The 26,854-nt window shown below is 41.5% G+C and overlaps 1 long non-coding RNA gene across 1 annotated transcript in view; it reads left to right on the top strand.

Annotated features, from left to right (window-relative positions):
• Positions 1–24,676, top strand: part of LOC307185416 — a 72,888-nt gene extending 48,212 nt beyond the window's left edge. The window contains exons 5-6 of the long non-coding RNA XR_013828046.1: positions 19,308–19,372; positions 24,115–24,676. This is a non-coding gene — a long non-coding RNA (uncharacterized lncRNA). The remainder of the gene's footprint in view (positions 1–19,307; positions 19,373–24,114) is intronic.
• Positions 24,677–26,854: the final 2,178 nt, after the last annotated feature.

Here is a 26,854-nt window from a genome sequence, read left to right as displayed (position 1 = left end):
CATGTTAAAGCTGCCAGGATTCTTCCTGGTTTATGATGCGAAGGAAAAGGGGTCTGTATTTTCTCTGCCTCCACACTGTCTTCTACACCCTAGGTTGCCTCATAAGAAGACAAGATGGTGACTTGGGCAACACTTTTCACTCTCAGGGATTCCAGAGAGTTGCTAAATGGGTCACTTTTTCATACATCCAGAACACTCCTAACTTGTATAAGTGATTCTCTGCAGGATGGCTGGCCTCTGTCAAGTTGTCCCCAACTACAGTGAGGGAAGGAGAGCTGCTTCTCTACCTCTATTGAGTGCCAGGTGGGCTCTGTCTGTGGGTGCTCCTCTCAGGTACCTGCAGCTGCTTGGAATCCCAGGTTAGGAATGGACCTGATCGATCCCGTTGGAGAAGATATGGGCCACTAAGATGAACAAAGAAGCCGACCTGCTTACTCAGATATTTAAAGCTGTATTTGTTTTCCTCTCAGTGGTTTGCTCATTAAAAATTGAGTGCCTGTACCCATGCTGGCTGCAGACAAGACCTGCACATTCTGTCTACAGACAATTGCTGGTGATCTGAGCTGACTCACCCCCATACCCTCCCTTCCCCATGGCTCTGCCCCTGGCGCCTGGTCTTGGAAGGTTGGCATTCTTGTTATAATCTCAGGCTGCTGCCCTAAGCCATAGGCAAAAGCAATAGGGCTTTCTTTAGGGAATTCAGGAGTGAGCCTCATGGGCTAGTCCACTGATTTTTATTGCTGTTTGCATGAGGTTTGGGGGAGGGTTTTTCCCAAACAGGGAAAATAGAGAGTCCTTTCGGTTGGGGATGTTCTCTATCCCCATAGCACTAGGGTTGAAAATGTTTACACAGATGCATTTCATATTTTATCTCTCCTTTAGATAGGCATGTAGAATATTCCAACTACACTAACTTCTTTCACTTCTGCCCTTTATCTGTGTTAAAGCCAGTTAAAGACACTGGTACTTGATTAGTGACTTTGGCATTGCTTGCACATCTTGTCGTGCTGGGAATGAACTGAAGATGGTTGTGACGAGAAGCAGAGGTCGTGGGTGGGAGGCTTTGGCAGGTCTCAGAGGAGCTGCCTTGAGGGTTTTGTTAAGCCAGCTCGTCTGCTTCTAGAGCTTTCCGTGTTTATGTGGGAGTTCACACATCAACTTGTTAAGTACTTACTCTATACCAGGCACCCCTTCCAGTTAGGTGCTGGGGGTACCAAGACTAATAGAATTCTTTCTTTGCCTTCAAGGACCTCAGAATCTTATTGGGAGAGGGACCTGTCATGGTGACTTCAAGACGGCTATACATTCTTTTTATTCCTTCTCTTGAATTTGAGCTTGTCCTATCACTAGCTTTGACCAGTAGAATGTGGTGGAAGTAACTTCCAAGCTTGGGCCTTAAGGGATCTACAGCTTCGGCTTTTGCCACTTAAAATGCTTCTTCTTGGAAGACAGCCACCATGTAAGGAGCCAATCTACCCTAAGACCACCATGCTGTGAGGAAGCCCAAGCTAGCCACATGGAGCAAGAATGTGAGAGGAATGCTGAGGCACTACACATGTGAGTGGACCCTTCATGGGCCTTCCATTCAGTCCAGTGGCTAAATGAATGCAGCTGAGTGAATGACCTCAGCTGATGCCATATGGAGCAGAAGACCCACCCAACCAAGCTTAACCTAAATTCTTGACCCATAAAATTGTGAGCAAATAAAATGGCTGTTGTTTGAAGTCATTAAGTTTTGGGATATGTTGTAACGCAGCTCGAGATAATTAAAGCATACACATATATTCTTGATGGAGGTATGATTAGGACGTTATAGGAATATAGAAGAAGATACCTGTCACAGACTTAGAGAGAGAACTTATGATTACCAGGGGGAAAGGGTTGGGCAGGGGAGGATAGACTGGGAGTTTGGGATTAACATGTACACACTACTATATTTAAAATAGATAACCAACAAGGACCTACTGTAAGCACAGGGAACTCAGCTCAATATTCTGTAGTAACCTAAATGGGAAAAGAATTTGAAAAAGACTTGATACTTGTATGGGTATAACTGAATCACTTTGCTGTACACCTGTAACTAACACATCATTGTTAATCAACTATACTCCGATATAAAATAAAAATTTTTAAAATATACAGTTGTGAGAAATAGTGAGAGATCCTGTGCACACTCCACCCAATTCCTTCAGTGGTTAAATCTTGCAAAACCGTAGTACAATATCACAACCAGAATATTAGCACTGAGGTAATCATGGTATAGAACTTTTCCATCACCACAAGGATTCCTTGCATTGCCCTTTTATACCCACACCCATTTCCCTTCCACCTCCACCCAACCCTTAACCCTTGGCACTGGTCAGTTTTATATTCTGTTATTTCAAGAATATTATGTAAATTACATTAACATTAAAATTAACATTATATAATAAATTAAAGTATTGATACTTAATCTTTTGAAAAAAAAAAAAAGAGGAAGATACCTGAGCCAGTGTGTGGTGATGAGAAGATGGTTATAGAATGCTTCCCAAAGAGGCTTGCTTGAGTAGAATCTTCTCTAAAGACTCAGATGTGAGCCAGGCTTGGGGGAGGTAAAGTTTGTCTAGATACAGGTGAATTGAGCAAATTAGCACAGAGGTGATTAACAGCATGGTAACATATGTGAGGGGACTTCAAGCAACTGTAAGATAAGGAGTAATGGACAGGTTGCAGAGATGTTCTTCTTCATCATCATAGTAATAGCAATAGATTACATTTCTTGAACACTTACTATGTGCCAGATACTAACCTATGGTTTTATATATATTAACTCATTTAATTCTCACAACAACCTGTATTATTATTCCCTTTTTACATCAGAAGAAAATGAAGGACAAGGAAATAAGTAACTTGCTCAAGGGCACATGGCTGGCAAGTACAGAGTAGAGATGTGAACGCAGACAAAGGTCTTGGAGAACTTTGTGTGCCTCCTTAAAGAGCTTGGGATTTGTTCCGTAGGTGATGGGAAGTGACCCAAAGGTTTTAAGTAAGGGAGTGACATGGTCATGTTGAAAGATTCTGTAGTCTTTGTAATTTCCCTGTCTTTCATTATTTTCTTTGCCTGTTACCTATTTCTCTACAGTGACTAGCAGTGAACTCTTTAAAATAAGCAGGGCCTGTGAGCTTATCTTTGAAGGCTACAAGGAAAGAGGGAGGAGTGGGGGACACGTGCTAGTCCACAGCTGGTCATGGGGATGGAGAGGAGGACAGAACGCCCAGGGAGAGAATGGGTGTGGCGGCCGCCAAGAGAGAAAAGTGGGCCATATCCTTGACCTCACGGCAGGATAAGAACAGCAGCATATGGGAGCCAGCCTGTTCTAAGACCTTTAGGCTGAGGCACTGATAGGCTCATGGGCTGTGCAGACAATCTGCCTTCCTCTCTTTCCTCCTCCCCATGGCCTTTCAGGTGATTAGCATCAAAATATTAAAAACAGCTGTTAGATTTCCAGTGGTGATTAGTAAAGAAGAGAGCATTTCACATCAATTCAGAAATGCTCATCTGGCCATGGCCATTGCTTTCTGAAGGAACCCCACCTCCACTGCCCCCGGGAGCCATTGAATAGCTTCTCCTGCACACACCACACTCACTTTCTCTCTGTCCCCTGCTCTGTTGACTGTGGATGGTAGGGCTGACTCAGTAGAGTCTTAATCTGTATGCAGACTCTTCACGTCCTCCTTAGATTTTGTGCAAGGAAGGAAGAGACGGAGTGTATAAGAAGAAAGAAATCTGGCTTAGGTTCTAGCAGAAGCTAGGAGATCCAGCCCTCAGACGTGGGTTGGCTGACGGTAGCTTTGTGGTGATATGGACAAATGTCTGGAAGTCTCTAGGTCCCAAGGTCCTCGTCTGTAATATGAGGGTGTTGGTTGAAGACTAATCTCACCACAAATAATAAAAATAACCATAGCTGATGTTCACGGAGCAGGTACTAAAAGCCTGACCCCATGCTAAGCATTTTGTGCACCTTATTTATTTAATCCTCACCATAACCCGAGCTCAGTGAAGCTCACTGAAGCCTTTCCTGATCATCCTATCTAAAACTCCCTGTATTAATCATCTATTGCTGTGTTACAAATGACTTCAAATCTTAGTAGCTTAAAAAACCACAATAAAAATTATAGTCACATAGTTTTTGTGGGTCAGAATTCCAGAGCAGCTTGGCTGACTGGTTACGGCTTGGAGTCTTTTATGAGTTTGCTGGGGCTGCAGTCATCACTTTCAACATGGCAGGTAGACATTGGCTATTGGCAAGGTCAGCACTGGCTATTGGCAAGAGGCTCCTTTCATCACCACCTTGCCATAGTGCTATCCATGAGACCATTCGAATGTTCTCACAACACAGGAGCTGGCTTCCCCAAGAGTAAGTGATCCAAGAGAGAGCACGGTAGAACCTGCAATGTCTTTAATGACCTGTGCATGTATGTATACAAAGACGGGACCACTGGGAGGTGATGGTCATCAGGGGCCATCTTTGAAGCTGGCCGTCACCTTCCCACTAAATTTATATCATATTACTGTGTATTACCTTTAATAGCACTTCTCTGAAATTATCTCTTTTTGTTTACTTGAGACTCGTTTCCTCCCTGCTGGAATGTAAGTGTCCTGAGAGCAGGGATTTCATCTTTTAAAAATTAATTAATTAATGGCTGCGTTGGATCTTCGTTTCTGCACGCGGGCTTTCTCTAGTTGCGGTGAGTGGGGCCTACTCTTCGATATGGTGCTCGGGCTTCTCATTGTGGTGGCTTTTCTTGTTGCGGAGCACGGGCTCTAGGTGCACAGGCTTCAGTAGCTGTGGGGTGCGAGCTCAGTAGTTGTGGTTCGCAGGCTCTAGAATGCAGGCTCAAGTAGTTGTGGTGCACGGGCTTAGTCCCTCATCTTTTTTTATTGCTGTATCCTTAGCACCTACAATAAGGTCAGGTGCATAGTTGATGCTTAGTACTGAGCATGGGGTAGGTACCATCATTATGGCAGTTTCAGATGCAGAAACAGAGGTTCAGAGAAGTTAACTAATTTGCCTGAAGCCACATAGATAGTAAGTGTTGGAGCTGGGATAGCAACTTGTATGTAGGAACTGATAACAATCTACATAGACAGCATTCAATGAATAATTGAATAATTATAATCAAACTGGATAATTCCAGTGCTGTCATTATGTGAGTGAAATTATCTGTGGAGTAGAGAGCAGGACAGCATGAAGGAGGAGGGCTGGGAGAATTCCTGAATAATAGCGAAAAACTAGGAGGAAGTATGTATGTGTCTATATAAATGGATATGTGTACATGGTTGAGAAGGTTGTGAGAGATAAATAGAGATATATATAGAGATAGGTAGATAGGTAGGTAGAGGATGTGTGGGTATGGTAGTTGGATCGTTAAAGAGGAGATAATGTACTCAGAGCAGCTGTTATGACACAGACCTAGAGATAATACTTTGACCTTAGTCTTATTTTGCCTCAAAATTCTTTGAAAAATTTGTCTCCAAGAAACATCAAAATTAGTCATTTTTCCTTTAAAAATCCCACAAGCAATTTAAGTTATTATGTGACTTACAAGCATATTGCCAAACTGTACATGGATTGCTAACTTGATTGTGTTTGTGGGAATTATCCATTTTCTGGATTATTTGCCAGAAAAAGAAAAGTACTGACTGTTGGCAACCCACTCTCCATTCTCCTTCCCAGACTCCTGAGGGAGGGGCCCTGGTATTCATCAAACAGACAATGCCCCACCCATCCCCTCTCTTGGCCTGGGAGATGGAAATTTGGGGAGAAATGGAGGGAAATGATTATAAGAGTCTCTCACTCTCCCTCCTCTGAAGCATTCTGGGTCCTGAGTTTGGGGTCAAGGGGTATCGTCTGTGTGGAGGAGTCTTTGGTCTTCGGGCAAGACTAGGGTGAGATTCAGAGGAAAGGCTACAGAAGTTGGTTGCTGAGGCTGGCTTTGATCTAGCCTTGAAGCAAAGGTGGTGTTGGTCCTTTAGTTTCTTCAATGCCCAATCCAGTTCACCACAGTAAGAAAGCAGACAGTGATTCTACGGGGGAGGCCCACTCAGGAAAAACAAAAGAGTTTGCGTTCAGCTTGAACGTATCCTCAGGAACCTGTGGGTAGCTGTAATTAGTTGGAGCAAAACCAGACCTGGTGGAAAGATTGAAATAAGCTTCCCCTCAAATTACTGAGTTTGTGTTCATGAGTTGTAGCAAGACAGAGACTCCATAGTCTTGTGTGAAGGAGGATGGTATTCTCCCTGAGCTTTCCACTTAGACTAGCCAGTTGGTTTATTCAAGGCAGATACTAGGAGGGCCCACCTTTCCTTTTCCATGACTCCCTTATGAGGGAGTTGCAGTACAGTGGTTAGAGCAAAGGCCTTAGAGTTTGCTTTAGTTTGTGCCTTGGGCTCTGCCACTTACTATGTGACCTTAGTCAAACTACTTAACTTCTCTGGGCCTCCATTTTCTCAAATGTAAAAGGGATAATAACTGCTCTTACTTCATAGAATAGTTGTAAAGATGAAATTGGGATGATACATATAAAGCTCTTGTAACAGTACGTTGCATTCAAGAATTCATTTAACAAACATATGTGGACCAATATACATTGCTATGTGCCAGGTGCAGGAGAATGGTGACAAAGACCTGGTTCTGGCCCCCAGTGAAATTGATATTCCAGTATGTATGGAGGGTGGCAGCCCGAATAATGTCCCCCCAAATATGTCCACGTTTGAATCCCTGGAACCGGTGAATATGTTAGGTTACGTGGCAAGGGGGAATTAAGGCTGCAGATGGAATTGAGGTTGCTAATAAAATGGCTTTAAAATATTATGGATTATCCAGGTGGGCCCAATGTAATAACAAAAGTCCTTAAAATTTGGAAGAAGGCAGAAGAATGAGTGTCAGAGTGATGCCATGTGAGCAGGACCTGACCCGCCATTGCTGACTTTGGAGATGGAAGGGGGACAAATGCCAAGGAATGCAATGGCTGCTGTAAGACAACAAAAGCAAGGAAACGAATTCTCCAGTAGGAGCACAGCCCTGCTGATATCTTTATTGTAGCCCATTGAGGCCCATTTCAGATTTTCGACCTCTGGTACTCTAAGATAATAAATTTGCCTTGTTCAAGGCACCACGTTTGTGGTAATTTGTTACAACAGCAGTAGGAAACTAATAGTAATACAGACAAGAAATACATCAACAAGTGAATATATAATGTAATTGCAGGTGATGATAAGAAAATTAAACAGGTTAAAGGGATAGAGGGTGATGGAGGTGGGGCCTCTTTTAGATGGTCAGGGAAGGCATCTTTGGAGAGAGAAAATTTGAGAAGAGGCTTGAATGAAATGAGAGGACAAGCCATGGATCTGCACTCCAGGTAGTGGGAATAGAGCCTACAAAGGCCTTAAGGAGAGAAGGATCTCGAATTGTTGAAGAAGGATCAGTGTGGCTGAGGCATAGGGGCAAGTGGGAAAGCAGTAGGAGATATCAGACAAGGCAGAAGTCAGATCCTACAAGCCCTTGGAGTTTTGATTTTATGGTAAGAAGTTCAGATTTTATCCCCCGTGCGACAGGAAACTACTGGAGAGGAATTACTGGAGGGGGTGATATGAAATAATTTACATTTTACAAAGCTCACTGTGTGGGGAATAAACTGGAAGGAGTTAAAGAATGGAGGTAAGAAGCTAAATGAGGGGCTTCCCTGGTGGCGCAGTGGTTGAGAGTCCGCCTGCCCATGCCGGGGACGCGGGTTCGTGCCCCGGTCGGGGAAGATCCCACATGCCGTGGAGGGGCTGGGCCCGTGAGCCATGGCCTCTGAGCCTGCGAGTCCGGAGCCTGTGCTCTGCAACGCGAGAGGCCACAACAGTGAGAGGCCTGCCTACCGCAAAAAAAAAAAAAAGGAAGAAGAAGAAGAAGCTAAATGAGGAGGATGCTATGGAAAACTATGGACTAGTCTCGGCTGGTGGTGACAGAAGTGGTGAGAAGGAGCTGGATTCTAGACGTATCTTGGTGGTTAGAACTGACTGGACTTTATGTTGGTTTGGATATGAGGTTTGAGGGAAGGAAACAAATCAAGGACACTTTCTAGCTTTGGGCTGGAGCATCTGGGTGGATGGACATGCCATTTACTTACACGAAGAAAACAGGAGAAGGACATGTTTGGAAGGTAAAAGTCCAGAATGTTCACCAAATCAATGCTTAAAGATTATTTTCAGTATCTGATGCCCCTGATACACTGGTCTATTGTTTTTTCCCATCCATATCTATGCTCATCATGTTTCCTCCATCTGAGGCTTCCTCCTCCACTCCATTGTCAAGGGTTCAATTCATATCAAGGCCCATATCCAATGTCACCTCTTTCCTACTTCTGCTATAGGAGAGATTGCTCTTCCTTTTGACTTCACCAAGGCTAGTATTTAAGTCTCTGTAACAGTTTGCTTTTGGACCTCATCTGTAAGTACCTTATCTTTCCTACTGGGTAGTAATCTCCTAGAAGGCAGGGATGTGCATTCCTTTTCTTGTATTCTCTGCTGCTTAGTGACTTGCATACAGGAGGGGCCCAGTAAATGATCACTGAATGGAATTGGATGTTGTGGAGAAGACTGTGTTGTGTAGGGGAGTTGAACTAGGTATTCTCTAAGGCTAGTTTCTGCTCTAAGATTTCATGATTCATTTGATTGCATGTTGGCTGTCCCCACTACTCAGAAGGTTTCTAAGTTGCCTAGTTCTGCATTTGATTAGGGAGTCCATGAAGAATGCAGTCTACCTTCAATGCCCTCCCAAGGGATTAGGAAGGAAATATTGGGTTTGTATATATATGCAAAGATGGTTTTCTGCTGCCATATATAAATGGTTTCAGATTCTGTGCACCCTTTCTTTCTTTTTTTTTTTTACACTGCAAAACCAAATATAGTTTTTAATATTATATACGACCAACCCCTTCAGCATCAGTTATTGCACTGATGAACACATACATACTTTATGGTTAACAAACAGAAGTATGGAATTTATATAATTTTTTTCCCTATAAACATACTGCTACTAAACCCTAGCCATGCATATTTTTTTCGGTATGCGGGCCTCTCACTGTTGTGACCTCTCCCATTGCGGAGCACAGGTTCTGGACGTGCAGGCTCAGTGGCCATGGCTCACAGGACAGCCGCTCCGTGGCATGTGGGATCCTCCCAGACCGGGGCACAAACCTGTGTCCCCTGCATCGGCAGGCGGACCCTCAACCACTGCGCCACCAGGGAAGCCCCATGCACCCTTTCTTGATACTCCCTTCTTCTGCAGTTAATAGGGATAACCTTACAACAGGTCAAAAATAGGAAGTGAAGGTGGGATGCCAGTATTGTCTTCAGTTATTCCATTTCCACAACTGTGCAAGAGTCTCACATGAACTATATATTTAATGACTTAATTTTGACAGCACACATATGTATCCTTTCTAATACCAAGACAGATATATATTCAAAGATTGCTTAATGAAACATATGGTTAAGGGAAGTTGTTGTTCTTAGCAACAATCTGTAATTTTACTTTTATCCATGTATCAGTTAGCTTTTGCTAGAGGACAAATAATCCCACAACATAGTGGCTTAAAATAACAACCACTAATTTAATGCTTAGTTGTGTAGCTGGCAATTTGGGCTGGGATAGCTGAAAGGCTGGTCTGGGCTGGCTTGGCTGATCTTGGCTGAGGTCATTTATGTATCTGTGATCAGCTCGTGGGTTGTTGAGGGCTGGACCGTTTGATGGCTTAGTAGAGGTGGCTGGGAAAACTGAGTTACTCTCCACAGTGTTTCTCCTCCTCCATAGGCTAGCCTGGGCTTCTTTATGTGGTGGCAGCAGGATTCCATAAGTGAGAAGGCAATTATGCAAAGCCTCTTTAGGCCCAGGCTCTGAACTTTTCAACATTGTCCAAAGCAAGTCACAAGCCCAGCTCAGATTCAAGGAGTGGAGAAATTGCCTCCTGACAGAAGGAGAGGCCAAGCTGCATTTTGCATAGGCTGTAGATATCTGGGAGGGGTGAAGAACTATGGTCATTGTTGCAATCTGTCACCATCAGTTAGGGTGCTTTTGGCTTAAGTAACAGAAAATTCAACTCCAAGTTGCTTAAACAATAAGGGTACATTATCTCACAGAATAAGAAGTTTGGAGGAAAAGTGATTACAGGGTTATTTCATCTGCTTAGCAATGCCATCATGGACCTAGGTTTTTATTGTATTCAGCTTTCCACTGTGTGTTCCCAGCATGTTCGGTTTTTGTGTACATTTTAACAAGTTGTCCACGACAGTTTCAGCCTTTACTTATAGATGACAAAGTCCAGAGGAGAAAAATGGAATGGCTCTGTCTTGTGTCTCCTTTAGAAGTGAGGAAAACCTACCCAGAAGCCCTTGCAGCCTTCCTGTTTTGTCCCATTACATCATATGCCTGTGCCTGAGGATAAGTAGATTGAAAAGCTCTGCCTATCAACGTCATATTAGTAGCTTTTGGGTAGGAAGATGGGAATTAAAGGTGGTGAACTATGCATATATTTCCCTCAAGAAATACAGAGGCTTAGCAACATTGAATGTAGGGCAAGTAGTTCTACCCAGAAAGTGGCTTTGGGTTTATCGTTCTGGACATTCTTACCATTTTCGGTGATTCCTTTAATAACAACAACAACAACAGCAATCTATGGTAAACATCTGTGCAAACATAAAACTAATTCAATTAGTAGGAAGTTTTTTGCTCAAGAAAATTTCAAGTAAATTAAAACAAAAATTTAAAAAAAAACTCTTGTTAAGTGATTTTTTAAAAAAGTGATTCTTATTTTGACTACTTATGTCTGCTTCTTGACACATGTAATACAAAATATATTTCTTTAAATCTTAGAGGCCACTGATGAAGCCTGAGTTTCACAGTCTTAAGCAGTCAAAGAGTAAAGGGATGAAAAAAACAGCCACCAGCTAGGAAACTTTAAAGATTTTGTTTACAGAGTACATTTGTCCTTAATTTAATTAAGTCACAACAATATCTATTAGTTCTCCTGTGTTTCAAATTTGACCGGGAGTGACATATATGGCAAATGCAAGTATCGTTTTTCTAGAAAGTCTCAAGTAAAATATGCCTCTCCTTTAACTACGCTCCATAAATAAAATGTCTTGTAAAAAGGCCATCACCTTAGCAACTGTCAGCTGAATCAGCTTTATGAAGACAAAGTAAAACTACAAGTAAGCCTGCAGATAAGGCCTGGGTAATTTTTTTTTTACCATTAAAGAAAGTGAATTTTTTTAAAAAAGTGACTTCTGACCATACTTCGAGAAAGATTAAACTAAGTACATTTAAAGTAAACACTTTTTAAAAAAAGAAGTTACCCCGAAAAGCAAGTTTGAAAATTGCATTGTTCTACAGTTTCCTTCCATTTATGATTTGTTTGACTATCTATTTTCTCTCTATGTTAAACTGCTTACACTTCAAAAGCTTTTCCTCTTTCTATAAGTAACGCTTTTAAAGTGAAATCAGCCAGCACGTTTAGTGAATCCCACACTCTGGGTTTCTTTTATAGTATTTTGATCCTTTGATAGGATTTTGTCAAGAGCATGCTTGTGGGTATAGGGTGTTTGGGGCTGTCAATCCTCTTGCCTACAACAACTTAAATATCTATGACAGGACTTTCAAAAGCAAACCACAATGATTTTAGAAAGGAATTAACAATTTGGGTAATTGGTCAATGATCAAATGTTAATAATAAGAGTGTAAATCTAACATATGATTGACTTAATTTTTTTATTTCAGAGTCACGTATTGCAGGGGTGATGTAGTTCAGACACCAGGGTATGATGCTGGTTAGGAGAAAATCTTGGGTAAATTCCACCTTAGAATATTCTTTTCTAAGAACAAAAATCTAAGAAATATAAAATCATTTTTTGCACTCACCCCCAGTGTATATGCATGGAAGAAAGCCTGAGAGCACTGCCTCCAAACTGTGTTAACTATGATTACCTTGGAGGTGATTCCTGGTTGGGGGCAATTCCCCATTGCGTTGAGTTTTGGTAGAGTACCTTGCCCTAGTCGTCTGTGGAAGCTGAAAGGGGAAACCCTTCCTAGCTCCCTGCCTAGCAACCAGGGTGTGGTCATATGAACTGGGCTTGTACCTTGAAGCTTCCACCTGAAACTTCAAAACTTGGGTGTGTAACACAGGGCCTGGGGTAAGGTGAGGCAAGTGAGGCATATAGGGTGCTAGAGTGTAAAATTTAAGGAGGCATGCATTTTCAAAGTCCTGGAAGTACTGATTTGCATTTGTCTGACCCTGAGAGTATGTGCCTCCTTAAATTTGGTTCCCTAGGCTCTTGACTTGCATCCTCAAGTCCCAGCCATGGTTTGACATTTGGACAGTCAGCAAGCAGATCATCACAGTGGGAGTGGAGGTGATGAGAGTGGAACAATGATGGGGGCGGTGCTAGTGACAGCAGAAACGATGATGGCGGCAGTGGCTGTGGTGCTTCTGACTCCATTGGTGTCATCTTGTACCTTGGGATGAGATTGGTACTGGATCCCATGGGAAGGAATACTGGTCCTCCTGCCTTTGGATTTGTCAGCTCCTTAATAATGCTTCCGACACATTACTTTTCTACTTAAATGAAGCAGCACTGGTTTCTGATGCTCGCAGCCGAGAACCCTGACTAATACAATGGGATAGTGAGCAATTTATATTTTGTCCTCCTTTATCCTTTTCTGTGTTTTCGTGATTCACATATTTATAACCACGTTACTTTTTCATGGAAGGCCAGATATTTTTACCAGCGTGTTCTGTCATCGAGTAGACCAAAGTGTGTAGGATGGGCTCCAGAGTGAGTTAATTCAGCATTTCAGTGATGTTAACATGAAGGACCTACATCCTCTTCCACTGTTCCATGGTTGATATTGGCTTTACCTTCGTGTTAGTGACGGCCTGGCTATAGCAATTCCAAGAATTACAGGCAGAAATGACAAGGTCTAGAGGAAGAAGCGAAAGGGTCTCTTCTTATGGTACTTTCCCAGGAATGAGACACAATTTTCCAGAAGCCCCACTACTAATTTCACTCTCATTTTATTGGTCCAAATTGAACCACATGCCTAAGGACGGCCTAACTCCTGACAGGGCAATATTCACCTGAGACCAATCAGACCCATTCCTGGAATTGAGGTTAGTTTCCCCTGAGGCACATGACACTGTAGAGGAAAGAAAAGTGACTGAATAAAATTAGAATTCTCTAAGGGAAGAAGAAAGACTGGAAGAAGGCTGGATAGTCAACTTGCAGTATCCATGATTTATTTTGGTTGCTTGTTGAATGCTTTGTTCACTTTTGGGTGGGTGTGTGGCTACAGTCTGAGTGTTAATGTGTATGTGTTACCTTAAGCAGCTGTTAATCCTGTCTGCTGAAACCAGTTTGAAAATGCTGACTAGATCATAGTAAAATGGTGTAGCCACTGTGGAAAATGGTATGGCAGTTCCTCAAAAAATTAAACAGAATCACCGTATGACCAAGTAATTCTACTTCTAGGTATTCAAAAGAATTGAATGCAGGGGCTCAAACAGAAATTTGCACACTCACGTTCATAGCAACATTATGCACAATAACCAAAAGGTAGAAGCAACCCAAGTGTCCACTGATAGATGAACAGTGAACAGAGAAACACAACGTGGTATGTACATACAGAGGGATATTACTCAGCCATAAAAAAGAAGGGAATTCTGACACACACTAAAACACGGGTGAACCTTGAAGATACCTTGAAGTGAAATAAGGACACAAAAGGACAAAGCCTGTATGATTCCACTTCTGTGAGGTACTTAGATAGTCAAATTCATAGAGACAGAAAGTAGAATGGTTGTTGCCTGGGGCTGGGGGAGGGGAAATGGGCAGTTACTGTTTGATAGACACAGGGTTTCAGTTTGGCAAGATGAAAAAAGTTCTGCACAGCAATGTGAATGTACTCAATGTCACTGAATTGTACACTTAAAAATGATAAATTTTATGTTGTATATATTTTACTACAATTTAAAAGAAAACATAAATTTTTTAAAAAAAGAAAAAAAGCCCATTGTGAGGGTTAATTTTACGTGTCAATGTGGCTAGGCTATGGCACACAAGTTGTTTTGTGTAACATTGGTCTAGATGTTGCCGTGAAGATATTTTTAAGATCAGATTAACATTTAAATTAGCAGCCTTTGGTTCTGTTTCTCTGGAGACTAATACATCAATTTTTTCATAAGCATTATATGGTATTTACAGAAATTTTATAATTAAACAAACGCTCTCCTATCTCTGTGAATAGAGGATGTGGGACCCAAGGTTGTAAATCCCAGCAGCCCTGGACCCAATGCCCATGAAATGGGTGGAAGTCATATAGGAACAAAGGAGGAAGTGTATGGGTTGGGAAAACCCCACAGAGTTTTCCCCTTGGCTTGGAAGTCCCTTCCTGTCCACAGTCCTCTACTGTATTCTTTATGAAACTACTCAAAACAATAGCTGGTATGACAAGCACTCGAAAAATGTTAGCAACTTTTATTATTATTTTAGGGGAAGATGTGTCTTTCCCATTCATAATATTTCCTTTGATGTGGAGAAAGCTCCACTAGGGAAATAATCTGGCCTCTCCCTCCTCTCTCTACTCACAGATGGCTGAGTTTAGAAGAAGAAACAGAGTGTATTAGTCTCTCAGAATTGTTGTAACAAATTAGCACAAATCGAGTAGCTTAAAACAGTAGAAGTTTATTCTTTTGCAGTTTTGGAGGCCAGAAGTCTAAAACCGAGGTGTGGACAGGTTTGGTTCCTTCTGGAGACTGAGGAACAGCCTGTGCAATGCCCCTCTCCCCGCTTCCGGTGGTCGCCCAAATCCTTGGTGGTCCTTGTCTTGTAGATGCATCGCTACAATCTCTGACCATCTTCTCTCTGTCTTCTGCCCTTTTCTTTTAAGGCCACTTGCCATTTGATTTAGGGACCAGCCTACCCCAGGATGATCTCATTTCAAGATCTTTAATTACATACGTGAAGAAGCTTTTTTCCAAGTAAGGTCATAGTCACAGATTCTGAGTGGACACGTCATTTGAGGTGGGGGGTGAGTGGGTAAGAAGGGGTCACCATTCAACCCGCCGCGCAGAGCATGTACATTTCAGCCTCCTCCTCTCCTTGTTTTGTGGGGGGGTGGTGGTGGTGAACCTGCCTGCTGAGAATATGTGTTCTGCTCTGATTCTCCTGTTGTAGGTTTTATAGGAGTCTTGCCCTCCATCAGAAAACCTGTGTGGTAATGCAATTCTGGTGACTGCATGGATAAATCTGTCTAATTCCGGGTTTAGAATTGGAAATCCACTTACCTGAAGTCAGACAGCCTTATTCTTCACTATCAACTTCATCAAGTAAAGGTGATAGCTTGGTCTCCCACCTACCCTATTCTTCTATTTCATGCTTCTATTCTATTCCAGTTTAGAACTCAGGAATAGAAGTAAGGTGCCCTTTATTCAGCTCCGTTGAAAATTCAATTAATATTTCTTAAGGCTCACATCAAATGTCAGCAACTTTCTAAATTCTTTCCTCACTCTCACAGGCAGAATTAGCCATCTTTTCGGGGCCTTTGCCCTCCTTCGCGTTATCTCCTGTGAGTACTTTTTCTGCTTGGGATTACAGTTGTTCACAGACTCGCTGTCTCCCATTTTGCATCCCCTGAAACCCATTCCACTGTGGTCTATGAACAAATGATTGGGGCAAGCAGGAACTATATTTTGACAACCCAGACATCCTCCTAAGAATACTACCGCACAGAATGCATAATTAGCCACCATGTATCCCATTATTCTGTCATGCTTTTGATTTCATTGTCATCTTTGTTTTCTTAGCTGTTATGGGTCATGAATAAGAAAGGAGATCTCACTTTTTACTGGAAGCAGGATCCAAAGGATCTTGTATTTTTTGTCAAACCAATTTATGGGCTTTACCTACTAAGTAAGGGTGGTCTTTTATACTGCTTTATGTATCTTATAGTTGTGTGGTTTTTTGTGTTTTTTTTACCTTTGAAATGTTGAGAAATTCAAAAATGCATATGAAAGAACTTTTCAACGCACACATCACCCCACCATCCAGAGTTCCTGTTAACTCATCTCTCCAGTTTATTCTCTCTCAATTTCAGAGCTGAGTGTATAATTAATTCACTAATAATACTATATAACTTATATGTACTAATTTTTATTTAACATTACATCAGTCAGCATTTTTCTTTGTCATCATATATTCTCCAAATCATGATCCTTTGGAAGGCTGTATAATATTCCTTCTTATAAATATAATTTTTTCAACTATTTTTTTTCTTGTGGAGTATTCAAATAGTCTTAATTCTTATGTATTTAAAATAACTTTTCAAAATGTACTAACAAGTTATAATTGTTATAGCATTTTGTCTGACATTATTTGTAAAAAGTTGAACAGTTGAAATAGTCAAACTCAAGATGGCCAACAATGCACTAGGACATTGTTCTGCAGAGAAGTCAGTTGATGTGATCGCCAGGATGAACCACACCCTCTTGTGATGCAAGCTGCTGCAGACAGTGCTCTATGCATGGGTTGACATGATGTAAACCGGAGCCCTGCTTCCCTGGCTACAGTGGACTGAACAGAGAATTGATGCTTGAGCCAAAGGCAGTTGTACCTGGGATGTCCAGTAGCCAATGAGACTGGCTGATGCAAGAACTCCACCCAAGGTGGTCACTGTATCCTGAATGATGACTGGCCAATCAAACAAAGCCTCTTTCACACAATTTGAATTTGAGACCTATTGGGGGGACTAAGCCAAATGGTTGGGCAGAAATGGGCAGACACCCAGAGAGGAGTCTGGAAGTCCTGTCTACGCGGCAGTGGGAGCCACAACAAAACAGGAGCAATGGAGTAGAGAAAAGAAATACAGAAAGTATTTGGCGGTACAAGCAGAGGAAGCAGAGGCAGAGTGTAGCTGAGTCACCATATTGGCAGAGCAATAGAGAGGGAGCAACAGATGCCCGCTGCTGAAGCAATGTCAAGAAAAACAGGTGGCTGGAGGTATACTGTGTCCTGAGTGACATTCCCAGCTCCGTCAGGCAGCTGCTAAAACTGCTTCCTGCTCTTCCCCACTTCCTCATGTATCCTTACGACGCACCACATTCACCCAAGTCACCAGAGCACGCCTCTTTTCCTGGCAACCTGAAAGAGCCTCGTCAACAGCACGTAATATTCATATCTCTATTATGGCACGTATCAGGTGGCATTATGATGATTCGCTTTTAGGATGCTCCCTGACTAAACTCCTGAGGTCAAGGACCGTGTTCTACGCCTTTTTAAACATCCTCAGCAACTAGGACATACCTTATCACGTAGTGTGTACATACTAATTGTTTCATGAATGAATGACTGGTGAGGAGTATGAGTGTGCATGTGCCCCAAACAGCCTTCAAAACACAGGGAGCTCAACGAGAGAACATTTCTCTCAAGGAAGTACATTTCTGGTGTATTGTTTTGTCTGCTATTAATAAAGGCATCAAACCTTTTAATCTCACAAATTTTATTCGAAACAATGGCTAGACAAATATTCTCCTTTAATTTTGTTGTAACTTAAAAACACATTTAAAAAATATATAACATTTATCTAGTCTGCCTCATATCAGACATGACACTAAGCTCATAGTATATGTCATACTAAGCTGTATGGGGAGAAGGTACACAATAAGACAAAGCCCCAGCACTTTGGGGCTCTCAGTCTAGGAAAGGAAGCATGCCATCCACACCAAGAGAAATGAAACAGTGTAGAATGGCCACAGTGCTGCTACAAAGTGCTGAGGAACTACTTTGCTGAAATGTGATTTTAGAATAGGCACTGGCAGGTTGAGTAGAGAAGGCTTAGCTCTTAAGGAGATAGCATCTTCTAAACAGTGGTTAATAGTACTCTCTACATTGTCAGCTTAATAGGACATGATCTCTAAATTTCAGATTTCCAAAGCTATTTGGAACATAATAGGTTGTGAGTGCCAGAATTTTTTTCCTGGTAACATTTATCCACTGTCTTAGGGCAAGGAGTTTTTTCCTATTTCAAACGAGACAAGAAATCTCTAATTAATTTTTCTGAAAAGAAACTTAGCAAAACAGTGCTTTGATACAACAGAGTTGCATCAGCTTCCTGCTGCTTTTTAACAAGCTGAATGAGTTCAGTCTGGCCATGTGGGGCTGCAGTATCACCACGCCTACCATTGTTGATAACCTGTCAGCAGTGAAGATGACACTTAAAATTGTGACTCAAATTGCAAAACGTTTATTTTACTGTGTTCAAACTTTGAACCACAGTTACTGAGATATCTGAGTTTTAAAAAAGTGATATTGAATGACTATCACCCAAAGGAACACAAATAAATGTTGGCAAGGATGTGGAGAAAAGGGAACCCTCCTGCGCTGTTGGTGGGAATGTAAATTGGTGCAGCCACTATAGAAAACAGTACGGAGGTTTCTCAAGAAACTAAAAATAGAACTCTAATATGATCCAGGAATTCCACTGCTGGGTACATATCTGAAAAAAATGAAAACACTAATTTGAAAAGATACACACACCCTAATGTTCATGGCAGCATTATTTACAATTGCCAAGATATGGAAGCAGTCTAAGTGTTCATCAACAGATGAAGGGATAAAGAAGATGCGGTATATATATATATATATATATATATATATATATATATATATATATATACACACACACACAGACACACACACACACACACACATACATATACACACACACACAATGGAATACTAATCAGCCATAAAAAAGAACGAAATAATGCCATTTGCAGTATCACGGATGGACTTGGAGGGCATTTGTCTTTCTCTGTCTGACTTATAAATGAAATAAGTCAGACAGAGAAAGACGAATACTGTATGATATCACTGACATGTAGAATCTAAAAAATATAACAAACTAGTGACTATAACAAAAAAGAAGCAGACTCACAGATATAGAGAATAAACTTGTGGTTACCAGGAGGGGGAGGGAAGGGGCAATATAGGGGTAGGGGATTAAGGTACAAATTATTGGGTATAAAATAATCTACATGGATATAATGAACCACACAGGGAATATAACCAATATTTTATAATAACTATAAATGGAGTATAACCTTTAAAAGTTATGAATCACTATGTTGTACACCTGTAACTTGTATAATATTATACAACTATACTTCAATAAAAATAAATAAAAAATAAATGAAAATGATATTGTTGAATTTCTCATCACATGCTGCAGATATATCTGAAAAACCTCTTCCCAGCAAACACTTAAATTAGCAGAGGAGCCTCTTCACAGTTTAGGTAAGTGAACTTTGAAATGGAATTGCGTATTACTCAAACTTACAGCCTGCTTTTAAACTTCGGCAAAAATTTAATTAAAGAGTATCCTAAGTGTTCCAGGTACACTGTTTGAAAAAGTTACTATTTGGAACTGCTCACCTATGTGAATCAGGATTTTCTCAATACCATGCAAATAAAATAAAATACAGAAGCAAACTAGATGTTAAGGCTGATATAAGCCTGCAATTGTTATTCCTTAACCCAACTTTAAAATGTTTGCATATTATTTGCAAATTAGAGTAGACTGTGTTATTTTAACCTGCCCAGCATCTTTCCTTCTTCTCCAGGTAATGGCACCTCAGTTTTCCTCTGAGACCATCTGTCTCCCCTCCGAGACCATGGAGACTCTGGGGGGACACAGGACCCACTGTGACCATTCAGTGTGTACCATGGTCCAGGGTGCAGTGACAGGGCCAGGGATGGGCGTGTGAGTCAGGCCAGGCCACTGAGGCTTAGTTCTGAGATTGTGTTGGGTCCTGTTAGGAAGGAGATTGGAACTTGTGAATATGGTTATAAGCCTGGATCTGCCAGGGACTGCCACAGGGAGGAAGCTCATCTTGAGAATGGAGCAGCCACCATTCTCCGTGCCCCTCCATGGAGAGGGACACGGAGATGAGAAATGGACAGACAGCTTTGATGGTATTCCTTCAGCCCCTCAGTCAACTGATTCTGGAATCCCAGAAGCACTTCTGGATTTAGTCAATAAATCTTTCTCCTCCCTCACTTTTTTTTCTTCCCTGAGTTAGTTTGGATGGGGTTATCTGTCACTTGCACTAGAAAAAAAAGCTTGATTGATGTGCAAACGATTATATTTTTTCTCATTAGTTGATGTAAGAATAAGCAAATGTAGGAAATTCCCTGGCGGTCCAGTGGGTAGGACTCTGCGCCTTCACTGCCGAAGGCGCCGGTTGAAATCCTGGTCAGGGAACTAAGATCCCACAAGCCTCGCGGTGTGGAAAAAAAAAAAAATTCACTAATAAAACATCACGTCTCTTTGTTCTATGCATTCAAGTTCCTCCTAAGAATCACTTGACAATATAAATATTTCAAATATAAAAATTAAAAATTAAATATAAATATATAAAATGCTTACAATTCCCTGCCTACAAAATAAGGTCAAGTGCATGTGTCACAAGTCATCACAGACCATTTGCAGTCTGTCCTGAGTTACCTTTCCAGCCTCAGGCCTTGAATTCCTTCCATGTCAGAATTCTAGCACTCTCTCCCCAGCTGCCTCTGCCCCTCAGCTCTTCTGCGACTTACTTAGCTTGTCTCCTCTGCTCAGAATACCACCCTTTTCTGGCTGTTGGTTTTTTCACTCATTCCTTATGGTTCCGCTAAATAGCACTTCCTCTGTAAAGTCTTCTAGAATCTTTCCACGTAGAGTTAATTACTCTTTCTTCTGCTTAGCCCTCATCACAGTCTAACCTGTATCATGGCTGGGGGCACATAACTGACTTCCTTCTAGTCTGGAGTCTCATGGGCTGGGTCTACTTCCTATTCATCTGTGGATACGTCCTGCTTAAGCTCTGTCTGGCACCTAGTAGATGCTCAATGCATATTTGTCAAATAAAATTTCAATGCTGGGCCTCGGGGTAGGTTTTGCTCTTGTTTTCTCTCTTAGGTGCGACTGGCCCTTCTCATCTAGGGTGTAAAGGGAGCTGTATATACTTAGCAGTACTACTGTCAGCATTCACAATCACCAAACACCATTAATGACCTAGGTTCCACCCATTCCTGGTCCAAGAGTGACTTTTATTGGCTCTATTTATTGGCCCAAACATGAACTCCTTGGTTTTAATGGGGCCTTGAGCCAAAGTTAGAAAAGCACAGATCAAAGAGCTCCAAGGGCATTCAGTATTGGGGATGTTACCATTCTTCACCAAGTTTTATTTTGGCTGAGTGGTTTAGTATATTTTTCCTTGGTAATTTCCGTTTATCACAAGAATGGGAGATGTTTAACCAAGTAGTTTACAAGTATTTCAAAACACGTTCAGCTATCAGGAGGCTTGTTTCGTATCCAGACACGCTGGGCATGTCAACTTCTTTGGGCAACACTCTTGCCTCCTGTCACCTTCATTCTGCTGCTTAATTGACTTGCATGCTTTAGGCCATCTGACCTGGTAGTGACTTCCCATGTTGCTTTCCTGAATAACTAATGATAGATATTATACCTACAAGTATTAACCACTCCTGATTTCAGTTAGACTTGTTGCGCAACATGAAATGTTCTTAAGCTGGCCTTCTTTTCCTGATGGACTTTCTTGGGGATCGGGCATCTCACCCCACCACCTCCCTGTCAAGGAAGAATATTGCTGTGGACATTTTACCCTGTATCACAGGATACCCTCACACTTGGAAGAGAATGCAGAGCCCATTCTTTTAACTGGTGGGTTATTAATTGTGATGACCCAGTTCCTACTGCATGATGAGGAATGTTTTCTTCATGGAAACAGCCATGTGGAGGGGAGCGACAGATGCCAGGGTTGTTGTGTTGGCCCAGGGCCAGTTCAGAGGTAGCAGGACTAAACTCTTATCTTTGGGATTGAATTCCACTGGCTTGTCCTTGGGAGTAGGGACAAGGCAGGAGAGGTTGACAAGAGAGGTGATAAGGTCCTGTTCCCTTGGGTGTTCCTACTTTGTTGGACAATGCGGGCAAATTATAGGCTGCAGGACAGCATGCTGAGTTGTTAAAAAGAGACGGCTACTCTGATTTTCCAGTAGCCAATGCCATCTTCAACCCTTTTATTTTCAAATTGATCTTTTCTGTTGATTTTTTAATCTGTTGACAGCCCTCTCTGGGTTTACCCAATTGCCCCTTCCTACCAGTTGGGAGCAGGGAAACATTACAGGAGTCACAAAATCAAAGGGGGAGAGTGTGTTTGGAGCGGATGTGTTGCTTTGCATGATTAAAGCCTGAAAAATTAAGAAAAAAATTTCCCTCCCGTTCTCTAGATCTTTTTTGTGTTGTTTGCCTGGAAATGTAGAATTACACATATTTTAGAATGTAGGATAAACTAATTAAGAAACTATGATCATAAATGACTACTCCGTGATCCCTGGAACCCAGTCAGAGACAGTCTGTTGCTAAGGGAAGGGCAGGAGCCTTGGAGTCTGCTGGACATGAGTTCAAATCCTATCGCTGGCTCCTACTAATGTGAATAGAAGGATTACTATGAACTTCAGAGAGAGAATATGTATCAAAATACCCAATTCCTAATAGTGTAGTTTATTATACAATTAGAGCATTTTTAAAAGTAAAATTAAGTATTCTTGAACCTTTGGTAAGTATATATACCACGCAGAAGCAAACTGCTTGCTCTCCCCAGAGATTCTGCCATTTTTATAAGAGAACGGGGTGGTGGGCAGCCTCTCCTTTGCTTGCAGATTTCCTTTTGTTGCATTTTGATCTTGAGATTGGTGGATGTCTTCCTGTATCCTCAAAGGACTTATGGTTTGGTGGACACTGAGAGTAGCACCCACTTGTTCTTGCAGAGATGGGAAACAAGGGGCTTATTGGCCATCTCGCTCAAAAGGCCCTAGACAGAGAGAAGGAGAAAGAGGAAGTGAAGAGGTTTGGGACTTGGAAGGAGATCAGTACTCTCTGTATCTGCCTGGCAGAGTAAAAGCTTCTAAGTGCAGAAAACATAATGACTGCCTTTGTTGGCTGGAAGTTTGCTGGTGCCTCTGGTTTTCAAGTTTTTGCCTGCTTTATAGAGGCAGGCAGAAAGCATGAGATGCTAGATTCCCTTGAGTTCAGCGCTCTGTATTGCCGGGATATTGAAAAATCATTTTAATTTGTTGGAATGCAAATTCAAGAGGAAAATGTGGAATTGTTGCATAAATACATGATATTTTTAAGTCTAATAAGTCCGAAGCATTCTAACTTTGTGAGAAAACCACACAATGTGAAATTTTAATGCTATTAACCTAGGAAAATCATTTTAATTACGTGCACTAAAAATATTGCAGACATTGGTCTTCCCCTCACCACATTTCCATTGAAAGTGGGAGAAGGTGAACAAAAGTTCTTCCCCCCGTTGAATGCATTGAAACATTTTAGTAGCGCCCTTTGTATGACTGATTCTCATATGGAGGTAAATGCATGGATTCTGCCTCGGTTTGAGTGCCAGCTCCACCTTTTATAAGCAAATCCTTTAACCTCTCAGTGATGTGATTTCTTGTAAAATGGGATTCTTGTAAGGATTAAATGAGTGAATATGTGAAGTGCTTGGCAAGTAAGCATTATATAAGTGTAATACTTCCTTCCTCTTCTTACAGACCAGTTTATCTTCACAAAATTTTTGTGAGGAAGACAGCGTAGGAGTTATTAATGTCCTTGTGGGGAATATAAAGTCCAGAATAACTGAGTACCTTCCCTGGGATCAAATATTTAGTAAGCTATAAAAGTGGGATTCAGATTCAAGCGTTCTGACTTTCCACTCTATTGCCCTTAACTTCTGGAAATTTTACACTTTTCGTCTTCTCCTTAATGCTCGGGAGTGAATTAAGCACAACTACTGATTGAATATGTCTTCTTCAGATATATACTTATTAACTGAATAGAACAACTAACAAGGAGGTATTGCCTAAAGCAATATTGGTAAACATTCTCTGATATAATAGCACAGACATTCAAGCATTTTATAGGAATTTTTTTCCCTTCGTGTAACCAAGTGTTTTATTATTATTATTTTTTTTAGATAAGATTGAATAAAGACAACGGATGCTCAAGCCATTACTATGGAGATTCAACAACCAAGCGTGAACAGGTCTGTATGTGTGATGATACGACACAAAAGCCACGTTACAAATGATGCAGTCATTGAAATGAAGCATTTGCTCAATCCGAAAGTGTGATTTCAAGAGATCTATTTCCATACCTTTCGTCCACAGTGTAGCTATCTTTACTTTTAATCAAAACACTGAAGCCTGAATCACCCTGACAGGGCCTGAACAACAGCATCTATGACAGAGAACATTTCGGAAGAAATCCCTTCATTTTGTCCACATGTCTACTTCGAAGCTGTGGGAGTCGGAGAGGAGAAGAAGGAGGAGTTGATGGCTATATTGTTTCGTACGGTGTTACATTGTACAACAGTGGAGGGGGCAAGGAGAGGAAACTGACCGTAACCTGGAAGAGCAGAGATGAAGGAAAAGAGCTGCTTAGGGCACGGTGCTTGTCAGGAGTAGATAGAGTTGCTATGAGGAAGTTTGTTCTAGTCCTTTTAAGGTTTTAGAAAATATTTCTACGTTGATTTCGCAGAATTTTATTACTGAGAGGGATTTTAGAACTTATTTGCCACAACTTTTTCCACTTTTTTTTAGTCAGGTAGACAGTTGAGACCCAGAAGGGTCAGCAGTTCCTCCAACTTCACAAGTTGAGTGTAACCAAGTCACGATTGGGTCTTTTGATTCCCTTTCTGATTCAGCAGTAGCTCATTGTGGGATCTTGAGCCTGATACATTGCTGGTACTCTGCAAATATTTGATGAAGGAAAGAATGAATTCCTGAATGACTCTGTCTCCCATACCTTTCGTTCGTGGACCATTTTTGTACCCCCAGATAAAGCCAAAAGAGATCGTCGTGTGCTTTGCAGTTGGGCACAGAGATGGAGAAAGCAAAGTTTCCAGTTCTGGAACAGAGACATCAGAAGAATGACCCCACTTCTTTTTAAATTTTCTCTTTGCCAAGGGGGGAATCATTCAGCAGAGATGTGTCTGCTGGGAGGGCCAGGTTCTGAAGTCAGCCACGAGAAGAAAATCACAGATAATCAAAACTTCCCTTGAAGTTTTCTTAGGGAGGTACCATGCCAAAGCCTGGTGGACTATTTCTCAGCCAGTTTTCCCTCCATCATTGGAGCAGACAGCTGTTTTCTTGTTTGAGTACCAGTGAAGCAGTTAGCTTACATTTTGAGGTCATGTATATGAAAAATGTGTATTTGAAGCAGAAGACTACACAGGGAAGGTCCGTAGGCATGGAGACAAACCTAGGGCAGAACAGATTTGTTGGTCCTGTCTCATGTTCACTCTGGGGCACCTGCTTTTTAAGACCAATACCCATTCCCTCTCTCTCTCTCTCTCTCTCTCGTATATTATCCAACTTACAAAAGTTTAATGTATGTTAGATTTCACTCCACTGTTCTACCTAGTACATTGGGAAAGCTGAACTAAATACTGACCCAGTATCTAGAATCAAAATCTACATTAAAGGTATTTACTTTATCTTGTGGAACTTCTTAGATAAAGATGAGAGGTCTAAACTCTATAATTAGATAATTTTATTGGCAGTGATATGAATTATTATTATTTTGCTGTGGAGGCTTAAAAAAGAGGAAGTTTTGGTATAGATATGCCTGGGAAAAGGAGAATATACTATATGATGACTGAATTTAGAGAAATTTAAATGCAAAAGGCAATCAGCCTCTGCCACTCTTGCCCTCTTTTCCCGTCTCTGCAAAAACAAAAACAAAATCCCTGGTTTACTCAGAGTCCCTCTTTTAAGACTTGATTCAGACATCCAAGCCTTCTATCCTCAATAGGCTGTTTGTTGCTTTTCCTGCATCTCTCTCCCTCTTTCTTCCCTTTCTTCCTACCCATCTCCACTCCCAATTCTCCATTCCCATTCTTTCTTATGCTGCAGCTTCACTGTGGACACAGACCACAGCGTCAGGGAGGCTTTTTTAAGAATTTCTTAAACTTACTAAAAAGTAATAAACTCTTGCAGACATTACGAAGGAGGACTTTGGACAGAGATACCTAGCTGATTTCCTGGAACAATAGCTGGGGAATTATTTTTCGGCTCCAAGAGGATAATATTTTAAGTTGCTATATGTTTGCTGATCCTGGGGAGAGGGTTGGAACAATCGAGCATGCACGGGAAGCTTGGGCTCTTGGCCCAGTCGGCTCAGAGTCTAAATATTTGGAGGATGAATACTTGAAAACGCATTTAAACATTTAAAACATTTTATTTGTTTCTCCAGGAAGTCGCATTGTTAATGCGATACAATTCTGCAGCAGGACTCTGTCTGCGGGAGGTGTGAACCTCCTGGACAAGCCCAGGCTCAGGCTCCACCTTAGGCCTTGGTGTGAAGCCAGAGATGTGCATGTCTATTGGCTAATGTCCACACCTGTGAAGTGGGTTATTATTACAATCGCTCACCTTCAATGCCTGTGTTCTAAAGTCATCCTAAGGGTCTGACCCAACTCTGCACTGAAACCAAGAATGGAACTTCACACACACACACAAACACACACACACACACACACACACACACCATTTTCCAAATCAAATGCTGCAATGTTTATCTTCTTTTGTCAGTGCTGCCGCTTTATTATTATTGCCAGCTTCCAACTCTACACAGATGGTCATCTGTGGTCAGTTTTCCTCTCCTGCCTACGAGGCAACGTACCTTTGGGCTGGTATACGCTTAGAGAATTCAAA

Source organism: Stenella coeruleoalba, assembly GCF_951394435.1.
Source record: "Stenella coeruleoalba genome assembly, chromosome: 4".
Taxonomy (NCBI): domain Eukaryota; kingdom Metazoa; phylum Chordata; class Mammalia; order Artiodactyla; family Delphinidae; genus Stenella; species Stenella coeruleoalba.
Note: the sequence above shows the minus strand (reverse complement) of the source record. Positions and strands in the feature narration are given on the sequence as shown.